We start from the raw sequence: 15,524 nt of genomic DNA on the forward strand, positions 1-15,524 counted from the left end.
AGCCGCGGGGCCGCAGCCGGGCGGCACCGGGCCGCCGGCGCACAAAGGCCGCCGCCGCTTCCCCCCGCACTGCTGTCGGGGACCGCGGTGGCTCTCGACACCCTGTGGAGCCGCCTGTCCCCATCGCCCCGGCCAGGCCCGGGGACAGCGAGCGGATCTGCGCCGCGTTGTGGCTCAGGCCGGGCCTCCGGTGTCTTTTCCATGGAGCGGAGGATAGCACCTGAGCACCTGTCCTGGCAAAGCCCGCACCGGCGGCACGCAGAGCGAGGGCGAGCAGCTGCGTCCCGCGGGAGCCGTGCAGGGGTCTGTGCGGGGGCGTTGTCACCCTCCTGCGCTCCGCTGAGAGCTCCCTTCCCTGGCAAGAGGCAGGAGTCGCTGCCAGTGGCCCCCGGGGAACGCTGGGGAGAGAGACAGGAGCCGGTCCTGGGGCAGAGTCCCAGTGGGAGCGAGCAGAAATCAGCCCCTGGGGTTACTTTTCTCGGAGTTTTTGCGCTAACTTTACGAGCAGGGCCTGTGGAGAGTCCTCTCGGTGCGAGGATGGGCACGGCTCGGGGTCCCGTGGGGGTCTCACTGTTCTCCGGTTCACGGAGGCAGCGAGACCCCTCGCCCCGCATTTTGAGCTCAAAGTATGGCCGCAGCCTCGGCGAAGAGGGGCCTCGGCGAAGAGCCCCAGGGCCGGAGCCAGGCCTGCCCCCTCTCCGTCCCTGTTGCCCGTCCACAACCCCCGCGGGATCAGTCGTGGCCCCGCCGCGGGTGCGGACCGTGCCTCTCACCGAGGCGTCTGGCCCGTCCTCCCGCAGCCCTGCCCCGCAGCGAGACATGAAGGTGAAGGGGAGCCCCCGGTGCCTCTCGCCCTGGCACCGCCGCGCTCCTGGGCGCTCACGGGGACCGTGCCCCGGGAGCCCGGCGTGGGGGCTGCTCCCGGGACCGGCCCCGAGCGTGGCTGCGGGTGCACGGCCTGCGTGTGCCTGCGATCGGGGAGCTCAAAAATCACCAGGGGGCTGAGAGGCTAGCAGGAAACTTTTAGAATCTCAGCTATCGTCTGTGTGTGGGTTGCGTGTATGGCCCTGGAAGCGAGCATACTTTTTCGCCTCTATAAATTCAGAATTTCCACAGCGGTTTTATGTATTCCCCGAAATTAACACACATACACACATACAAACACACACACACTTATAAGAATTCTGAGCTATTGAACCCCGTCTCCGAAAGAAATCAATTGCTCACTACCGTTTATTTTCCCTGGGCACAAGGAGTTCCCCGTATTTTATTTGTGCTAAAAAAAATCCCACGTACAGATGCCGCACTCCTACCACCCCACCCCAGCCACCCCCAGTCCTAAACGCTTCCACAACTCTCTAAATTTTTGTAACGTTAACGCTGACAGTATCTCCATTTCTGATAGCGAGGAATAGATAAGGAAATGTATATCTGCCAAAGAAGAAAAAATAAACCTGAAGGCTAATCAATGACCTCAGAAAATGTACAGGAGGAAATAAAATAAAATACAATAGAATACAAAAATAAAAAACAATAAAATACAGTAATAAAATAAAATAATCGAGACCGTTTTGAGACCGAAGTGAACAGCTGTGATTGTTTCCCAAGCCAACGCAAGGTGATGTCACAGATCTAATCGAAACATTGTCAGCTTCTTCATTATCAATATCTGTACACAATTTACAGTTTAATTAAAAATATTTAATCTCCGTGTATTTAGTGATTAGTTATCAAAGCAAACGTCACAGCGAATATGTTACTTCCTCGAGTTTGTAGGAAATTGCAACATCCAATTTTTCTTCAAGAAATGAGTATAAACCCGACTGCAAACAATTTGGAGAATCCTGTGACACGCCGGCCTCCGTCGAGGTTCAATCTCTAGCCTTAGAAAAGAGTGGCCGTATAAACGCACCCAGCTCCCCCCAGCCCTACATGCATCTTTTATTTTTAAAATATTTTTTCCGTTACCCTGGGGTGACCCAAAGACGAAGCGGCTCTGGCGCACAAAAGCCGCCGGCGCGGAGGACACAGCAGGACCTCGGGCCCGACCACCCCGGTCCCGTCTCAGCTGCAGGGTGTCCCGGGAGCCCGGGATGGGCTCGCAGAAGCCCGGGACAGGGCAGAGGAGGCCGGCACCTCCCCGCAGCCTCCCTTCTCCGCCGTCGGGGGTGCCGTGCGTGGGCTCCCCTCGTCGCGGACCCCGGCAGGGTTCTCCCCCGCCGAGCTTCCCGCCCCACTGGCCAAGGGCGAGCGCCGGAGAGAGCTCATTTCGGTGCGCTAATCAATTACTGCTTGTGCAGTCAAGTACCATATATTTAACAGAATAATCGTTACCGCCCTTAAGTCTTTATTTGATCAGCAGATACTCGGAGCGGACTTAAAACGCAACTTTGCTTGTTTGAATTGCGTGGCGTGTGTGTGCTTTTTAAATCCGAGCTAATGACACCATGAAACGGCCGTAATCTCCCGCCTGACGCCAGCGAACACCGCGCGGGCACCGGGGCCCGCCCGACGTGGCGGCCCGGCCCGGGGCAGCGATCACAGTGCGCTGCAACCGACCGGACAGAATTGGTTTTCTTCCCTTTTTCTTTTCTTCTCTCTTTTTTTTTTCCTTTTCCTTTCTTTTCTTTTTTCCCCCCTTTAAGTTATTTTTATTTGTATTATACTTTTCCACTTTGATTTTCTTTTAATGGCGTGTGAGGGGGCTGCCGCCGCCCGCGCCCTCCCGCGCCTCCTGTGCGGTGACAGCTTGCGGCACCGGGTCCCCTCGCACGGGGAGCGTGTCAAAGGTGACGCTCGAAGGCTCCCAAAGCCAACAGCTGCCGGGGGGGATTAACTTTTCCAGACTTTCCCCTGTCGAGCTTCTTGGAAACTTGCTTGGCGACAAAAACATATACATCTGTCGGGGGCAGACAGAGAACAGAGGGCTGCGCCGGCCGGGGCAGGTGGGGGAGGGCCTGGCTTTCAGGGGAAGCTGCGGCGCGGCGGGGGCTCGCTGCGGGTGCCCGCCCGGGGGGGTCCTGCCTTTCCCCCTCCCGCAGCCCTTTCCCCCGGGCCCGGACTTTTGCCCGAGGGGAGCCTCGTGGAACCCAGGGTCGGCAGCGCGGTGACTGAACTCGCTCCAAGCCGGCCCCTGCCACCCGCCTAAGGGCGCTGGGCTCTTCCCTTCTCCCCTGTGGAGCTCCCATGGTGGGGTCTGGCAGGCTCAAGGAGAGCTGGGAGAGGGCACCGAGCGAGCCCCGGGGGCTGCAGGGCGCTGCCCGGCCGAGCCGCCGCCGTACCCCTGCAGCCGCGCTCTCCAGCACCCCCCGGAGCAAACCGCAGCGCTTGTTAATGAAGGAACTTATGGAAGATTGCAAAACACCGTAAATAATTTAGCATTGTATTTCAGGAAAAAAAAAATAGCTTTCTTAAATCATCTCCTCAATATAACTTGCAGACTTACAGTATGGCCCTGGTAAGTCTAAATTTTTAAAGTAGCAATACTCAAAGAGACAGAGATGTCTGTATTAATTATTTATCCGCTGGTGCCTTCCTTCGTTTCTAACTTATTATTAATTAGGCGCCTCTAGTCTTTCGCAGAGAGCTCCACAGAGCCAGTTGCAGCTTTAAATATGAATTAAAAGCAAATCCAAGCTACTGTAATGCGAAAATTATTCCGTGTCTTCTATGGCAGAGATGAATAGCTGCGCAAATCAATACTGTGAAGCTATGCTCCAAACGACAGGGTTATTGATAGCTTATATTAATGATGTTAATGATGGAAAAAGGAAAACAAGAACCCGACCAACTTATAAACTTTTTATCTGCTGAAACCCCGCAATCAAGCGGACAGGAGCATGAATTAAGGGGGCTGCAGATAATAAGAACATTATTTATGAAACCGGATAAATGACTTCTGATAGTTTGATGCGTTTGAACTCTACACTGCCGCCTTCTCGGAGGCAGGCTGGGACCGGCCGGGCGCTGCCCCTCGCCGGGGCGGCCCCCCGGCCCCAGTGGGATGTGCGGTCCACACACAATCCACGCACGGCACACGCGGTGGCGGCGCTGCGGGCGACAACCCCGGGCTGTAGATCCTGCGAGGATGCCCCTGGAAACCCGCAGGAAAACACTCGCGGGGCGCAAAGGACGCGCTCCTCACGGACACCGATGCCAGCTGTGCCCGGCCGATGGCCTGCGGAGCCTCCCCCGGCACGGCCGGGCAGAGCTGGGGGGAACGGGAGGGAGGAGAAAGGGAAGGAGCCGCGCTCCTCCTCCCCAGGAGCCACCGCCCACGGCGCTCCGCGGACCCGCGGGGCCGGGCCGAGCCTTCCGGCCGCGGAGCGGGGGCTTGCGGGCAGGAGCCGCCGGCGGGGTCCGGCCCGTCCCACGGCGGGCCGCTGCTGGCCTGGTGCCCCCTTCCCTCACCGGGCCGAGCCGAGAGGGCCGCGGGGGCTCCTGCCCTCTCCACCGCCCCTCGCCCCCACGGGCGCGCCTTGGTACCCCGAAACAGAAGTGATCCTTGAGGTCACAGCGGCTCGGGATGTCCAAACCCACGGACGGGAACACAATGGGGATCAATAGCGCTTTGGTGAACGCTCTTCTTCTGGGTCATTATTTAGGGAAAGGTGCTGTTAAATCCCCGGCGGGTGCACGGAGGCGATGTTCTGCCAGGGCGCCGGGAAGGGCACCTGGCCGCGCAGGCAGCACGTGGCGCCGAGTTAGCAATTAAGGCAGGGACACGTTTTAATCTGGCAGCTCTGCTCGCAGCACCCTGGGTCCCTCGGCTGAGATCTTTATTAGTTACATGTATAAGCGAATATAGTCCGCCACTTTTTTTTTTTTTAAAATCCTTTTCTCCCCTTCCGCGGATGCCAGACCGAGGGTTCTGTAAAATCTTCGCTTCTGTAATTATTCGTATTAGACATTTTTCCATGCAATGCTCTTCCTTTGCCTGTCTTAGCGCATTTTATAAAATTTGTCTAGATGCCGTCTCAGATATACGTGATCAATCTCATAGATAACTTCTCCCCCTACTTTAAAAACCTAATGGTTTAAGAAATACTTTTTAAATATATATTTTTGTAATTACTATTTTTAAAAAAAGCTTCCGCCAGGAGAAAGTCGCACTTGTTTCCAAAAACAATTCACAGCAGATAGTGTAGATATCACTTAATTCCTACAGAAATCAATGTGAAAATTAGATTTATTGGCTACTTACATTGTTAAAAATGACAAAGTGCTCCCTTTTATTTTCATAAAACCACAGAAGACCGAAAATCATTTAATAAAGAATCCACCTAGTTTAATTTCACTGAAGGTCTCTTGCATCGAAACCAATACTTCGAGTCTCTCCCTCATAAACCTGCCTTCTATTCTAGTATTAAGAGCAAAAATAATATTCTCAAAGAGAGTTAAAATAGTAGCATTTGTTTGCTGGCTGAAAAACCTTTCACGCAGTTAGCTGAAAGGGGTCATGTAAATAAAACAGGATCTGCAGTTTCAAATCGTTCGGGGTTCTCTATTAGCCCCCAAAAAATTGGTGATTTCTATTTATATTTTTTTAAACAAAATTCCCTTTTAAAAAAGATTTAATTAGTGCTATTTCCAAAAAACGGGAGGGAGAAGAGAAGAGGAGAGCGAAGGGCCGCCTGGCTGCCGGCGCTGCCGGGCGTGCGGCGGCCGAGGCGGTGCGGGGCCGGCGGCGCGGCCGCTTCTGCTCCCGCTACTTGTTGGGTTTCGCTGCGAGGGAACGAACGCGGCGGGCAGGGCAGGCGGGCAGCCCCCGAACCCCGGCCGCTCCGCAGGGCCCGGCGCAAGCTGCGGGTGCGCTGCCGTCCCCTCGAGCCTTACTGCCCTCTCCTCGGCAGGGCCTGGGCGGGGGCAGAGCTCCGGGCCGGGCCGGGCAGGGCCCCGGCAGCAGCCGCGGCTGGGCCGGGCCGGGGGCTCGGGCAGCGCCCGCCCTCCCGTCCTGGCCTCTACGCGGCACCGCGCCTAACGCCGCCGGGATTTAGGATCCGCGCCCCGGCCTGGAAGAGCGTCGATAAAATTCTGCGTATCAAATGAGCAATCATTTGTTGTGGTTACGTGTTGGGTAATGAAAGATGTTAGCAGGATCAATAAAAATGAAAACACTTTTACTTACATCTTGAATTACTGTTTTAAGGAGTGAGCTGTGGTGATGCAACAAACCAGAGAGAGATCTACAACCATCAAATGTCTTCAAATGAAATCAAAATGAACGCGTGTCACCCTGGGCTCAGCCCCGGCCCCCGCCCGAAAGCTGTCCCTGTTCGCGTACCCCGCGAGGGCAGGGGAGCCCCGGTCGGCCCGGGGCCGGGCCCGGCTCCCCTTGGCCAAGTCATCCCACCACGTCGGCTTATTTCTGTTTCGAAAGAAAAACTCAGCTATCTTCCGGGGTGTCTAAAGGTCAAACAACAGGTCGTAGCCCGAGGCAAATGGGAATTTCAGAGGGACGAGGAGCCAGCCAGCTCCACGGCATCCTAAAAACTTTCCCTCGGCTGCCGCTAAATAATAGAATATCCACGCATCTCTATCGTTTATTCCCGCGCACAGCGACCCGGCAGGCACACGCTCGGGAATCCTTGCGACTGGGCTGTGCAGCGCACGAACCTGCGGAGGAACCTGCTCGCAATCGATCCCCCGACCCGCAATGGCCGTCGTAGCGCTGCTTAGCCCAGCTGAAATAAAAGCGGGGCCCTTATTAGCAGAAAATTATCGTCATCGATTTCGGGGACATTCACGGTGAATTTAGCAAGGAATAGCCCCAAACATGGAGGCTGCCGGTGCTCCGGGACCGCTCCCGCTTTCGGACGCGCCGGCGGGCAGCGGCCGCAGCCTGCGCGGGGCTGCGCGGCGGCGGAGCGGGAGCGGGGCCGCCCGGTCCCTACAAGCGGCCCCCGCGCAAGGACCGAGGGTCGCTCTGCAGGCGCGGAGGCGCCGGACCAGTCTCCCTCCCCTGCCTGCGCGCACCCCGCTCCGCGGGCGCGGAGGAGGCCGCGGGCGACGCTCGGCCCTCGCTCCGCTGTCGCTGCGCGGCCGCGGCCGCCCCAGCCGCCCCGCCCCGCCCCGCCCGCCGGCCCTCCGCCCGCGCCGTGCCCCGCTGGGCACGCTTACCCCGCCGTCCGCCGCACGCCGCCGGGACGGCCATCCGCTGCGGGCTCGCCTCCTAGATTTGTCCCTAGGAGGAAAAAAATCAAAATAAAAAAAAAAAATCTATCTGCATAATTTCAAATGAGAACGAGAGGAAGAAAAAGAAGAAGGCAAAAAAAAAAGAAGAAAAAAAAAAAGGCAACCGCCGTGGCTGCCACGCCAGTCCCGTTAAAAAAATAAAGCACCAAACCCTCACAAGGTGTAGGAGAGATCTTTTATTGGACCAACTTAAACGCAAGAATTTACAGCCAGAATTACACGATCTTCATCAGCCCAACAGGCACCAGAGGCAGAGGCACAGGCAGCAATTTGTGTATTCCCTGGGTCTGCAGGAGCTGAGATGGTTTAGGTGGAGAAAGGGGATGGGAGAGAGGAGAGATCCTCTTTCCCTCCAAAGAGCCTCAGTTTGTGGCTCAGGTAAAAATAAAAATAGGAAAAAGAAAAAAGAAAAAAACCACAACGAAAAATCTCTTCAGCGCCCCATTTTGCTCCATCTTTAAGTCCAGTTCAGGATCAATTCCTTCCCTTACATCCCCAGCCATAAACCAACAGATTCCAGCTAAACCTTTTAAAGGTTAAAAGGAACAAAAATAGAAATAATAATCAAGGGGTTTTTCTTCTCCTCCTGCTTGTAGGACACCGCATTTTGGTCAGTCTAGCCTTGCATTTAGGGATGCTACTTGCATTTGAATAGCTGCCTGGCTGGTTATGGATCGGGAGGCTATGAGAGGAATCAGTATGCAAATTGTTTCAGTTACAATCGAAGGGTTCGATCTGGAGAAGGTGCCTGAGCGGAAGTCGCTGTCAGCCAGCGGTGCATTAGGCTGCCATTGCCTCCGCCGTCTGGGCCTGCTCTCCCTTTCCCTCACCCTTTTTTATGCTTGTGTACAGGTTTCTCCGGCGGTAATTAAAACATACACACAAATCAGGGGCTGCTGCATATCACGTTGGTGCCTTTTGCAGGCTGCGGGCACAGGGAGAGGGGGAGTGGAGAGAATATATCGCCGTGCTTCTGGGGTTATTATTATGCAGCAAGGGTGAGGCGATCAGTGAAATAAAACATTTATAAATGGTTTCGTGCTTACAGTAGGAGAGGTGGGTTGGGGGTGGGGGGGGGCGCCCGGGCGCTGATCACACAGTGCAGGCTGCAAATCGATAACCCTTTCCTTGTAATCCCAGTAATTGTGGGAATCACGGCTCTCCGTTAAAGGGACAGCGGGCTGCAGCGGGGGGCTGCGCTTGCACAGCCTCTGCTCCCCGAGGGAGCGCCCAGCCCGGGCTCCCCAGCCCTGCCTGCCAGGCAGCTGGCACGGCTGCGGGCAGAGGGCAGGGGCACGCTGGCACCACCAAGCACCATTTCCACAGAGCCCTTGGCGGCTGCAGCGAGGCCCTTCCCGTCACCTGTGGCATCCTCCTCCCAGGGCAGGACATGTCCAGAACCCCCGGCTAGAGGCACGGAGGGGAGCGAGGGCACCCTCGGGGGCGCAGGCAGGGGAAAAGGCCGTCCACAGCTGTGCCTGCCCTGGCCAAGCTTCTGTGGCCGCCCCATGTCCCCACGGAGCCCCGGCAGCCCAGCCCAGCTCCTTCCTCTGTTCTGGCACTGCCAGGAGCAGCGAGAGGCCTTGGGCGCTCTGTACCGGTCAGGTCTGCACGGATTGAGCGATATTTTGTCGTGCGGCAGAGGGATGAGAAGGACTGGTGAGTGCTGCTGGAATCAGGCACGAGCTGCCCCTGGCCCCGAGGAGTCCCCAGCACAGCAGCCAAGCCCAGCCCTGGGCACTGCCGCCCATCCCCCAGGTGTGTGCCTGCGGGCTCGGGGTGCCAGGCAGCCTCCGGGGCGGCCGGCGAGGGGGCTGCGTGGGCAGGAGCAGGGCCCCATGCCCCCGGCGCTCCTGCCCTCTCCCTGCCGCTGACCATCTGTCATTCAATTAGGGCTGGGAGGCAGCTGAGGGGCTGGGGGGAGTGGGGCTGGGGGTCAGCGACCCCGCGCACAACGGCCTGCTGCCTCGCCGACGAGAAGAAGTTCAAATGTTAAATGCTCTCCGGCCCCGGCTCATCCAGGGCACTCGCCTTTGGAGGCAGCCGAGGGGTGAAGGGCATCAGTCATTAGCACTTAGATTTCAGCTCCGAGGCTGACCCTGCCTTCTGTTGGGGGATTTTGGCCTGAAAAGCCTTAACCCTTCCAGGGCAGCCCCCTCCCTCTCCAGCCCCCACCCGGGTAGCCCCAGGCTGGTGCTGCCTCACCAGGCTGCTCCGCACAGCCTCCCGGTAGTCTGGGGCTGCCCCCCCCGGGCAGGTGGGTTTGGGGGAGAGCAGGGATCCCTGCAGCCCTGCCCACAGCCGGCCGCTTCCCTGACCCCGTGAAAAGGGCGAGGCAGGGCAACAAGTCAGCGGCAGCAGGGAGCCACGCCGCGGAGCCGCGCTGGAGGCGGCACACGCGCCCTGCCCACCCACGGCTGCACCTCCTGCCGGGCCTGACACCCCCTCTCCTCCTTACAAACACACCAGAACAAATTGATGAATTGAGTTTCCACTATGCTAATTTGGACATTATAAATATTTAACTATCAACCCTAGCAGCCAGCCAGAGAGGGCTCCTCTCTTCTTTACGTGCCACTTAATCTAAAGTAAATGTTTGCCCCAGAAGTGGCTAGGGCAATTTGAGCATCTCATTCCCTGCCCCTTCCTCCCTCAGGGGAGCCCTGAGGGTACAAAAGGGGGTCTTGTCACATTTGACTCCTTTTGCAAGGTCTCCCTGAAAGCCTTCCTCCCTGTTTTGGGTGTGTTAAGAAGCTCAGCTGAGGCAGAGATCGAGCTCTGGCTCCTGCCTAGGAGGATTCTGACTCGATGCCCCAAATCAGAGCTCTCTGGCCACATCACCTGACACTGGGCTGCTCTGCCTGGAGAAGATTTCACATGTATTCAGAGAGGGAGAGATTCCTGACTTTGAATCAAGACAATGAAGAATTGAGTTTTCATTCTCTTTCAATGAAAACAAATTCCTCTGTCTCATGAAAACTCACGATATTTATAATTTCAGAGGGATTATACCTAGCAAGTGAGCCCCTCTATGTCCTTCATTTCAAGGACAGATTGTATACCCCTCATGACACCAGCATTTGGTATGTTTGGTAGATTTTAATGTTTGATATACTTACTGCTTGCTGCTGAAGGGTAGTAATTTTCTCTTTCAACATGGTAACACATCACAAGTGTTTGTTAATGATCGCAGAGCTTTGTTTTTTCTGAAGGGCTTGAGCACCTCCTTGAAACTCTTGTCTGTAACAGTCTTGCAGTCTAAGGTTATTCACCTTAGAGGCTGTAGAAGCAAAAGAAAATGTCACCCAGAGTAGTGCAGGGATTTGTGGGGCTCCAAACAGCTCATCTGGGGCTTGTTCTGGCATTTTTAAGGCATTTGTGTGGCAGCAGCTCATTCACATGATGTGGTAGGCCTTAGGAAGTTGCCTTTCTGTTCCTGAGCTCTGTTAATGTGTTAGTGAGAAGCTCAGGATATCTGTTACTTATGCAGGCAAAAAGTGAAGTTCTCCTCTAAAGAAGAGTGCCCTGGTGCTTTGGTACCTCCCTGGGGCAGACATGATGTACCCCTGTGAGCTCACATCCCTCCTGACAGCCCCTGGCCAAGCACAGAGCACGGCATCAGACAAAGGCTCATTCTGTGCTAGATGTGCCAAGAAAACATGAGAACAACCATGGCTGTTACCAGTTGAGCCTGCACAGGAACATGTCACCAATCCCTACATTAAAACACACAAGGGCAGGAGATGATGCCTCACCTGCAGTGATCCTGCAAATCTGTGTGGCTTCCCTCACAGCCTCCTCCCTCAGCTATGTAGAAATGCAGGGAATGCTGGTGTATTTTTGTGCTCTCTCGTTCTCCCTTGCCTGGGACAAGCTGGCAGCAGACTGGTGGGGTCCTGGGAGAAGGGACAGTGCAGCCCATTAGGGTGTAAAAGCAGGGTGGGTGCTGCACTGGAGATATGAAATGCTAGTTTGCTGTAGGGTCAGATATTGGATTATCAGCAAAAGTTGATCCCAGTCACATGACAGATCTTACATTTGCTGTCACAAAATCTATCATTATTTAATAGGCATGGAAATCAAATTCTTCTGTGGACTATGAAGCAAGAATCTTTTAAAAATGTCTGTTTACCACAACAGACAACATATCGATCATTAGTTTTGGAACCTCACAGACGATTCAGAGATGTGTGTGAACACAGGCTGGCAGTTGCTTTGCTCTATTCACTGCTCAAAATCAAACCCCACCAACTGCCACACACTCAGCCTTCCAATCAGGTAGATTTTAATTTCTTTACTTAAAGACTACTGTTTTGTTAAAGACAAATAACAAGAAAATCATAAAGGACCAACCTGCCTTCTGGTGATGCTGCTCTTTGCAGCGATACTGACAGGTATACACAGTGAGGAGACACTCCTGTCTTTTGCCACAGAAGAAAAACTGCCTTCTCTGAATGCAGCTGACCTAGTATTTACCACTGTGAACAGCCTCATCCATTTTGGCAGCACAAAGGGGCTGATCTCCCCCTGACTTGAGTCAATATAATTTTTTCCCCTGTTATTAGGGCACTGGGATGGGTGGAAGGTGGACCAGGCTGCTTTATTCTTTGCAAAGCCTACAAGTACTGTTTCCATCCTTCAGCCTCCCCATCTCTGCCTTGGGATCCCTGGATGAGAGTTGTGAGATGAAACTAAAAGTTGCAATGCTGCTGTGGAGCACGTAGGAGCTCAAGTGGGTTACAGCACCTGTCAGAACCTGCTCTCCTCCAGCCAGTGACAAAGGTGTGCCTGTCCCTCTGTGCCCTGGCAAGGCAGTTCAGGTCATGACAAAGGGCTCCTGGGGAAGGATCATTAACAGCAAATCACTGACTCATGACTGGTACCAGATTTCCTGATAAAGACAGTAAGTCATCTCTCATGGATTGCTGTGGAGTGTTTGTAGATGTGTTTTTCCATCTCCATGAGCTGCCATGGCCCCATGGTGCCCATACTGAGCCCCTCTGGCCCCAGCAGCCAGTGACACCTCTGTGACACCCAGCACCGAGCAGAGGAGGGGGAGCAAGCCCTATCTCCCTCTAGCTTTAGAACTAGCACAGTCTTTAATCTGTGCATATTTTAAGGTGTGGGGATCCCATAAATCCTTTCACATCTGGGATCGCTTGTAATGGCCAGTGTCAGGAGTTTACAGAGGAGCTTTCCTAAGATCTAGTGCCCAGAATCAATAGCAGCTGCAATTCCAGCCAGGGGGATAGGCTGAATCCCGATTTGATTCTCAGGTGTTTTCAATTGTAGTTCCAGCAAAAAATTACTGTTGTTAAGTGATTCTGCTGGTCTGGTCGTGCCTTTTGAAGTTGCCTTTATTTCTTTGAGCTCAGATTCCTTGAGATCCTCTAGGTGCTCCGTCCCCAAGCCTGCATGTATCTAATAAACCTGACAGCTTCCCAGCAGATGTCTCTATCTTCTTCATTTTCTCCTTTACCAAGGGGACAGACTTCACTGGAGAGTGCATCTTAGCAAGTGAGGCCAATGCAGGCTCTTTAGAGAGCTCCCAGGGGCCCAAGGCATCTACTCCAGCCATGAAAGAGCGAGGGGACCTTGTGTGGCAAGGCAGGGTTTGACACACCCAGCAGCTCCCATTTCTTCACTCTCCACTTCCCCCTTGCCCTGGCATGGTTCATCTGACAGCATCAGCTCCCATCTGCCTGCAGGGATGCAGAGTGCTCTGGGGTGAACTTGTTGAGGTTTCAGCCAGCCCAGTTCCCAGTAGGGAACACTCCTCATCATTAACAGCATCACCATTCCTGTTTGTGCAGAGCACTGCAGGGAGCACCAGGAAAATGGAGTCTGGAGAAAAGGGCTCTGTTGTACAGTCTGTTTGGCCTTGGGTACAGTGTGCTGGCCAGGACTGCTGGCTGGACTCTGCCCTCTCCATCAGGTGCTTCTGGGTCTGGGCTAAATCACAGGCAAGTTGGGGCCAGACTTCCCTTGGCTGTCCCTGTTTGCTCTGAACTGCCTACATCTGAATTCCTTGTGGGTGGAAGAAAGGAACATGGAGGTGATGGGCAGCATCTGTAATAGGAAATTGCTGTCTGCAGATGTGTGTGTGAAGGAAAGCCTGTGTCAGAAAGTGGTATCAAGGGATAAATTCCACAAGTGAGTGAATCCATCTGAGTGTAAGACACAGGTTGTGCATTTTCCTCAAGAAGGAGCTGAACAGCTTCAAGGATATCAATCCATTTTGTGAATGACATGGTTTCCCTAGCATTGCCTATGCTTACTCAGTAGGAGAGAAGACAACAGGCAAATAAACAGGTGTTTTGCCCATCTTGGACCAGGTTTTGAATCCTTTCTCCCTTTGCATTTAGGTGGAGCTGTGCTGGCAGTTTTGCTTGAGTAAGGAGTTTGATTACATTCCTCTTTGGAAGGAGCAACGTGATAGTGTCCAAGCTGAAATGCCTCCTAAAAACACAACATTCTCTCCTGGCTGGCTCTGCAGGTGTGTGGTGTGCAGTGGCAGATGCTCCTGTTCTTTTAAAAGAAGGCTTTGCCCGTTGACTGCAATGGAAAGCAGCTTGTTACCACATCTAAGCACAGAAATTTCTTCTGCCTTTGCTTTGCACAAATGGAAATCTGATTGCTCCTTCTAATCTTCCCCAGTACACCTGGTGTGTGAGGGACCAGTGACAACCTGGCCCTGATAAAGACTTCAAGAGTGCACCTATTATCTGTACCCCAGAAAAAACTCCCATCATGTGGGAACAGTTAAAAGTAAGAAAATATAAAACAGGTCATCCGTCTTTCAGCTGCACTCAGCCCGGAGGTGGGAGCAGATTGACACAGCTGGGTGCAGCCATCCCCCCAGAGCCTGCAAAGGCTGGCCAGCAGAGCTGCAGCTGGACAGAGCACAGCCTGCACCCTTCCTTGGAAGCTGCTCATCTGCCAGGCCTGGCTGCCAGCTCTGGGGTGGCCAAAGCACTGGAGCTGCTCTCTGCCAAGCCCACTCTGATGAGATACTGACCCCGAGGCTGGGTTGGTTCCCTGTCCTGGAGGGGTGTGCAGTGCTGTGGCCTTTTCTTGGTGCAGCCCTGGCACTGTGCTGAGGCCAGGGCTTGCTGGCAGAGGCAGAGAGCTGGCTGGTGCCTGGGACAAGGCTCTTGGGCACTGCAGGCAGTGCCAGCCCTCCCTGCCACCCAGGCCTGGTGCTGCAGAGAGCATCACCCTGGGGAAGCAGCTGGGTGCTGAGCAGTGCAAGCCTTCATCTGTGCACTGCTCGCTGGGTGTGTGCTCATACTCAGCATCCTTGTGGGCAGGGGTAACCCCTGGCCTCCAGGGCAGATGGTTGCATGAAAACAATTAATCTTTTGGAGAGCAGTGAATGGAAACATTAGTGCCTCGACCCCTAACACAGGTGAGCATCACTGCCCAGCGTGGAGGTTTGTGTGCACAGGGAACTTTTGCTGACTGCAAGCTTTTTCAGGCTTGTGGGTCTGTAAGAAAAGGCAGAGACAGATGGAGAAATGGATACAGGGATGCAGAGAAGCACTGCATTCTCCTGGACAAGCACTGGGGCAGGAGCCCTGAGAAAAACCAGTGTGTCCTGGAGGGTGCAGGCTGCCCAAGGGGCTGGGAGAGGAGGGCAGCAAACACCCCCTGCTCTGATTCCTGCTGTGGAAAAGGAAGCGTGGCATGGCTGTTTGCTCCTGGCAGATAACCTGGAAGCCATCTAACAAATACCCCAGCTTCACCTATTATCCCAGGAGGAATCAACCATCTGCAGCTTTGCTAGCTGTGCCGGACAGGAAGGGATAGCTCATTAGCAATTTATCCATTTGGTTTGTCTCCTAAAATGGATCTTTCCAGCAGCAGGGATGTGTCATTTCCCTGTTGAGGTGCTCCTGCTTTCACAGTGCTGGCTCCAAGGCCAATCACTCTCAGCATGAGCTGAGTTACTGGCGTATGTAAATGACGTAAATAAGCTGCAGGAGCAGGGTCACCTAACTGTTTTGTTAGGTTCTGCCCTGTCAGCCCTATTTCATGGATCCTGCCAGAATATTAACATGTTTGCATATGTAAATTGTTAAAGAGAGCATCAGCTGAGGGAATACATTAAACCCGGTTGTCCTTCCAAGTTGATTTAATCTGACAGCACCTCCATTAAAAAAATAAAAAGCATCAGTTTTCCTTTTGTGACTTGATGTACAGTAATTAGCTTGTTAGAGCAGGAAACACCTCCTTTCATAATTGATTTTGCACCCCTTTTACTTGGATATCTCTGACAAGCTGTTTCTTGCTCCCCAAGGACACCATCAGTACTTCCCATGTGTTTGGAA

This window comes from Serinus canaria, chromosome 10 (assembly GCF_022539315.1).
Source record: "Serinus canaria isolate serCan28SL12 chromosome 10, serCan2020, whole genome shotgun sequence".
NCBI lineage: Eukaryota > Metazoa > Chordata > Aves > Passeriformes > Fringillidae > Serinus > Serinus canaria.